The sequence below is a fragment of the Mustela lutreola genome, chromosome 3 (genome assembly GCF_030435805.1).
Source record: "Mustela lutreola isolate mMusLut2 chromosome 3, mMusLut2.pri, whole genome shotgun sequence".
Classification (NCBI taxonomy): Eukaryota; Metazoa; Chordata; class Mammalia; order Carnivora; family Mustelidae; genus Mustela; species Mustela lutreola.
In genome coordinates, this window is record NC_081292.1 from 65,442,158 (window position 1) to 65,448,157 (window position 6,000).

The 6,000-nt window shown below is 44.3% G+C and overlaps 1 pseudogene; it reads right to left on the bottom strand.

Moving 5' to 3' along the window:
• Positions 1–838: 838 nt before the first annotated feature.
• LOC131826739 (mRNA decay activator protein ZFP36L2-like) lies at positions 839–2,179 on the bottom strand (annotated as a pseudogene).
• Between the last annotated feature and the right edge of the window lie 3,821 nt (positions 2,180–6,000).

Here is a 6,000-nt window from a genome sequence, read left to right on the forward strand (position 1 = left end):
GAAAGCATTCCCACCTACCTACACACGCAAAAATAAAAAAATAAAAAATAATAAAAAGTACAAGTTTTGGAATTTTCTGTAGTGAAAACAAGGCACATTCATGTACTACATACCATTCTTAGCACTAAGAGGTGGCCTCTTCACTTTATATCTATATTAGAAAGTGGTAAATATCTTCTCCTTTCATGAAGTTGGCCAAAGGCACTGTGAAACTAACTCTTCCACCCCATTATTGCTACATGTCTTTAAATGCAGAGTATGTCACAGTAGAATTGGTGGGATAAACAAAAAACAAATTTTTTCTTCTTGCTAATTTAAAAAGCTGGAATGACAAAAAACATGCCACATTTAAGCCTGCTTGCAAAGTATGTGGTCAACTTTTTTTTTTTTTTTCTTTAAAGTTGGATGGGCTAAAACCATTATACATTCTAAGAAAACTCATAAGATATTCCTCAAACTACTTCCACAGCATCAGGATAGATTTCTGTAAAGAAATCATGCAATCTTTCCAAATTTATGTAAACAAGGAAAGAAATTAATGAAATAAATATTATATGCAATCTCTTAAATTAAGATTTTTTTACTCATTTACAATAAAATAACCAAGTGAAGTTACAAAAGGCATATATTATTGTGAAAAGAACATACACGCCACATTTTGCCAATTAATAATGACAGTCATAATTTAATATAATAAAAGAATATATATCTATTGCTTTTCATCATATTTGATAAATACAGTATGAACAAAAATTTCAATGTATACTTTTCACAAAATAATAAATAAGTTAAATGTTTTTTTCATATTGAGTTGTGGTGCACTGGTGCAAATCAATTCAAAACAGCTAAAAATTCAGCAGTTATTCTCCCAAGCGTTGTTGCTGGCGCACAAGACCAAAGAGGAAGCCGCGCTTGGGGCGCTGGGCGCTAGCAGATCCTCAGCGCCCCCTGTTGGGTACAGCAGCGCCGCAGCGGCCACAGCCACCGCTGAGGCACAGCATGTCGCAGCGCAGGAGGGCGTGGAGGCTGTGGAGGCAGAGGAGCAGGACCAAGCAGAAGAGGAGCAGGACGAGGCTGAGGAGCAAGAAGGTGGCGGCGGCGGCGTGCGTGACGTGGGGCTGTCGAGCAGCAGCGGCGACTCGCGGCCCCCCCCGGGGGCTGGTGGTGGCCCGATGGGAAGCCTGAGAAACTTAGGCTGTGATGCAGCTTGGGCCGAGGCTTCCGCGGGAAGCCCAGGTGCAGCGCGTCCCACGCGCTTAAGGCGCGCAGGTCCCCAGAGGCGCCCCCAGACTGTGCGGGCCGCCGCTCATCTGCATTGTGGATGAAGTGGCAGCGCGGCCCGTAGGGGCAGACGCTGATGGTGTGGAAGGTGGGCACAGCTCGGTCTTGTACTTGGGGTGCCGGGTCAGGCTGCGTAGCTCGTAGAAGCAATGCGCGAACTGGCACTTCTCGCCATACTTGCACGTGCCGCTTTCCTCGAAGGGCCAGCAGAGCTCAGTCTTGTAGTGCGTGGGAGTTGATCTGGGAGCCTCCGCCCCCCTTCTGCTGCTGCTGCTGCAGGTGCAAGAGGTGCTGGCTGCACTCGCCGTTCTCGCTGAACGATTGGTCCCCAAATTTGTTCTCCTAGTTCTTCAGGGCCGTGCCTCCGCCCCATGATGGCTCCTTGAGTGTGACATAGGAGATCCGGCCGCCCTCCACCCCGCTGCCACAGCTGCTGCTGTTAGCCGCGCCCCGGAACTTGGGGGAGCAGCTGCCCGGGCTAGGCGCGGGGTGGGCGAGCGCGTGCAAGTTGCTGGCCCAGTGCCATTGGAGAAAGCACAGCGTGAAGCCCGAGCTAGGGGCGGTGACCACCTGCGTCCCCACTGCCTTCTTGTCCAGCATGTTCAGATTGAGGTTGGCCAGGGATTTCTCCGTCTTGCACAAGAAGTCGATATCGTAGAAGGCGGACAGAAGTGTGGTTGACATGTTTCTGGATCCTGTAATGGTCCAAATTGCAGGCAGGGAGGTCCGGAGGAGCCCTCAGGGCGGCCACGAAGAATAATGGGTGACCGGTGGGGGAGGGACCGAAAGTTTGCCGGGGGAGGAGACAAGAGGGAAAGGGAAGCAGCGCGACCTGGTTTGAGGGTGCCCGGGAGTGCGTAGTGGGGGGGAAAGAGGACAGAGGAAAAAGAGCTCTCCTCTGCCCCTTGGGGGTGCCCGGCCTGTCCGCCCCCCACCCATTCACCCCCCACCCCCCCGCGTGGAGCCCGCGACAGCTAGCAGACTGCTGGACCACAACACGTAATTTTCATTTGTCATTTCATTTGTTTTCTTTAACTTCAATCTAAATAAGTAAGTTGGTGCCTAAAAATAAATGTCACACCACAAGGAAAACTGGTGTCAAACTTACCAGAGCTGCCGTTATGTGAAGCTCTTAGTATTTGGTTTAGGAAGCAAGGTAATATGGAAGATAGAAATTCATTTAATTGATATTTACTGAGAACTAAGTATGTGTTGGACACTGTACTAAGCTTTGAAATCAGCAATAAATAAGGAAGATATAGTTCTTGTTCTCATGGATCATAAATAATATATATTCAATAGACCCATTTTCCCTTTTTTTTAGAATGAAGAATAGGGCAAATGATCGAATGAGGGTTTAAAACTAAATCATACAGAGTACTCTACCACAGTTTTCTAATTAAAGTGTTAATGAATAACCTTAAGCAACCAAAATAGAAATCTGAACTTTAAAAGTGATGATTTGACTCCAATTTTAACCAAAATTGTAAGTCAGAGTAATCCCATAGGATATTTTCAATAATTAATGACTCTGATGCTCATTAGGGTTTCCTTCTTTTCCTTCTCCCCCTACTATCATTTCCCCTGATTAAAAAGAAAGTAAAACAAAACCAAAAATCTCTCAACAAATATTAGGAGTCAGTATCTTTTAATTATTGGCTTGATTTTAAGCTTTCAAAAACTCAGTGATGTATGATTATAAATCTCAGACCCCTTGGTCCTGAGCAGTTACCAGTTTGCATCACTAAAGACTTATTATTGCCACAGCAAGTATCCATCCAAGTCATTCAGCACCAGGCCAATGGTAAAGAATCTGTCTTAATTCCAGCTCTTATTTCCAGCTGATTCATTACTGCTCACAAAGAAGTTTCCTGAAGCCCATTAAAACCCCAGAAGTATAGGCTCATGCATGGAGTGCTCCTTCCTGCTGTTGATCTCAGTACCAGAAAAGACATGTTGTCAGCAGTGGAATATCAAGCAAGAGATTTCTGGAGAATAAGTCTAATATTACTCCATATTTACCACTACTTCCTATAATTGAAAATGTCTGGATTCCTGGAGGAAGACACTGTTACTCAGAACTTTGAAACTCAGATCAGGGTTAACAGATATGGACCACATCATTCCCCAAACAAAAAGAATATTAAACCCTAAATTCAAATCTCATACAGTGCTCCTATTTAATATCACTTCACTTAAAGTGGAGCACAGATGTACATCTTTGAGCTGTCTCCCAACTCCACTTCGTATTCTTATATAGTTTGTACACTCTTTCCTCAACCAAAGTCTCTCCCCATGCTTGGCCCACCAGCTATTACTCTATGTAATTAGTAGATATACCTTGCCCTCCACTTCCACCTTAAATGCTCCCAGTTTGGATGGTATTGCAATCCCAAAGAGCAAATGTGAGCACCCTGAGATATTGGGCCACGATTAGTTTCACTGAGAGAAGGACACTTCTGAACCCCTGTACTCCTGGAAAATGAAGCAGCAGTTAGATTCACCTAGAAGCCACACAAGTTCAACTGCCAGCTAGACACTTCAATCTTGCACACTGACTGACTCACAGGAATACTTAAGTGTCTGGGCAGCTTTATGCCTGTTTTGATAGAATGTTGGATTCCATTCAGGATAACACATTTATTATGAAATAAAATGGAAATCTTGTCATACTAGTGAATTTATAAAACTAGGATAGATTTTTCTTTTTTTTAAAGATTTTATTTATTTATTTGACAGACAGAGATCACAAGTAGACAGAGAGGCAGGCAGAGAGAGAGGAGGAAGCAAGCTCCCTGCTGAGCAGAGAGCCTGATGCGGGGCTCGATCCCAGGACTCTAGGATCATGACCTGAGCTGAAGGCAGAGGCTTTAACCCACTGAGCCACCCAGGTGCCCTAGGATAGATTTTTCTAAGTCATATTCACTTTTATTATAATAATATATCCTCATATTTAAAAATAATGTCAATCATTATTAAAATATGATGTGATTCTACAGCTTATTGACACAGAAAAGTAAGCCCTCAGACAACTTAAAGCCCTCAGACAATAGCCATTTCAAGTCAACCAGGGGAGTTGAAGCTTCATTAATAAATATATCAGAGCAAACAAAAATCACAATAATGAGGCACCACCACACATACAACGCCAGCTAAAATTGAAAAGACTGACAACCCCTCAGTGTTCACATGGATTCAGAACAACAACTCATTTTCTACAGGAGGAAGCACACTGAGTTTGGTGGCATATACTAGATCTAAAAATTAGCATACCCTGGGATAGCTGGGAAGATAACAAGAGTAGGAGGACCCTAAGCACACCTAAACCCATAGATAATACTAAATAACACTTGCATCAATGTAAATAGCCCAGAAAATGACTCCAAGACTGGCAAAACAAACCCCACTAAACTAAGTGTAGAAGAGCGGCCACATGGAAGAGCATAGGAAGGACAGAAACACAGTTCCTAAACAGTCCCTTGGAATTATCTGCAGCTAGAAGGGATGTCATGGGTAAAGAGAGGAAAGAGAAACATGCCCTCACACTGGGGAACCTGAAAGGACAAGACAAATCACCATAATATATGGCTTTGAAAACCAGAGGGGCGAAATTTTGTAAGTACTTATAATCAGTGGGATTTTAACCTGGGATTTTAAAAAATCAGTGGGCTTGGCTCTGGGAGAGGGGGAGGTCCATAGGGAAGAATCCCTACCCTTAAAGAGACAACAGAACAAATAGTTCCACAAGATATAGCATAGAAGTTGCAGCTTGAAAAACGTGTGAGGCATATGGGTAAGAAAGTTGTTTACTCATCTCAGAGCATGTCGTAGAGGGATTAGGTCACTGGCAAAATCCTGCAGGAACAAAGGAAATGGCAGGCACCATTTCAGTCCCCATGTCTCCCAGCATAAACACACAGCCACCTCACTACCTAACTTGATTAACAGTGTGCCCCACTCCCTCCATCCAGGTGGGCCTCTGTCCCAGCACTGCAGATACCCTCCCCTAGAAGACAAGTGTGAAGACCTTGCAAATCAGCATGCATCCTTCTTCCGTGCACACTGCAGATTTGTCTCCTCCAATACGCTCTTGGCCAGACACCAACCAAAGCAGTTTCACAAAACTGGCAATGTGCAAGCAGCCTTGACAAGAGCCAGCACCACTCCTTACTGAGTCCTGCCCAAGGGAGAGTGAAAGATAACTACACACAACAGTAAGACCACCCAACCCAGAAGTAGGCTGGTAGCAAACAGCTGTTCTGAATGTAGCCCCACTCACCAATGAAAGCTTCTCAAGGGAAAACACTCTGCAATTTTGTGCTATTACTTCTCTGACAAACAACTGGGCTGACTCAACTTCAGCCCAAGGTGGCCCCAGACTAGTCTACTAACACCACAGGGACTGAAACCTGCCCACAACAAGCAAAGAGAGCCATTACAGACAACTGGACTAAAGGAAAAATGGCTCAGCCATAACATCAGGGTACATGCAACACACAGGAAACACGCCTGAAATGCCAGGTTCTGGTGAACAAGGGAAAGGACACTGCAGAGCACCACAGGACCTCTTCTTCATAAGGACACTACTTTCAAGAGAAGGAGACATAGCTAACTTTCTTAATATCTGGAAACATACATAGATAGTTAGACAAAATGAGGAGACAGAAAAAATATCAAAGAAGAGGACAAAATCACAGCGAGAGAGCTAAATGAAATAGG